The following is an 812-nucleotide window of genomic DNA, read 5'->3' on the forward strand; positions in this document are numbered from 1 at the left end:
GAAGCATAAACGTATGTATTACAAATGTGAAATAGAAGAAAAGCAGCTTGTTTCATATTATAATGGTGGAAGAACAATGCCATGTTGACAATCTGCTGTTACGCTAGCTCTCTTGCTAACTAATCACTATAACGCTAGCGTCAAATAGTACAAACTGCTATATTGACAGAGCATTGCTATCGTTCAAAACATCGCATTTAAGGGTTAAAAGCAATGCACATGATGTACGCTACCCTACGAAATACGATAAAGCGTATTACTGCATGTCTTCACTAACTTACACAGCAAGCTAAAACACGTGAGGCTTCAAACAACTGGCTGTGGGAAAAACGAAGCGTTCAGTATATAGCCAGCAGAATATAAGTCTCGATCAATAAACGAATACCGAAGTCACAGCGGGAAAAAAATGCATTTAGAAGTATTTGGGATATGTTGCAGGGATGATAAAGCTCGTGGTCATATACACGATTGCAGCCAATGTGAGCGAAGCTCCAGTGGCGCAATCGGTTAGCGCGCGGTACTTATACAGCAGTACATTGCAGAGCCATGCCGAGGTTGTGAGTTCGAGCCTCACCTGGAGCAGTGTTTTTGTGTTGCTTAAAATGCTACTTGCTGCTATTACAGTTTGCACAATAGGCCTGTGTTTTTAAACAGCACGTAAAATATTGGCGTCATGGGGAGTTTGATAACGAATAGGCTATGTAAGTACAATTACGTAAAATAATGACTTAAAAATAATACATGTTTATGTCGTTTAATTACTTGTATATTTATTTTTAATAAATGCATTTTAAATAAACTGATCCGCGCTT

General features: G+C 38.5%; 1 non-coding gene across 1 annotated transcript; it reads left to right on the plus strand.

The window, feature by feature from the left end:
* The first annotated feature begins 488 nt into the window (after positions 1–488).
* Positions 489–582, plus strand: trnai-uau. The gene is made up of 2 exons: positions 489–526; positions 547–582. It is a non-coding gene; the product is annotated as a tRNA-Ile (tRNA).
* Positions 583–812: the final 230 nt, after the last annotated feature.

Source organism: Puntigrus tetrazona, chromosome 13 (genome assembly GCF_018831695.1).
Source record: "Puntigrus tetrazona isolate hp1 chromosome 13, ASM1883169v1, whole genome shotgun sequence".
Taxonomy (NCBI): Eukaryota; Metazoa; Chordata; class Actinopteri; order Cypriniformes; family Cyprinidae; genus Puntigrus; species Puntigrus tetrazona.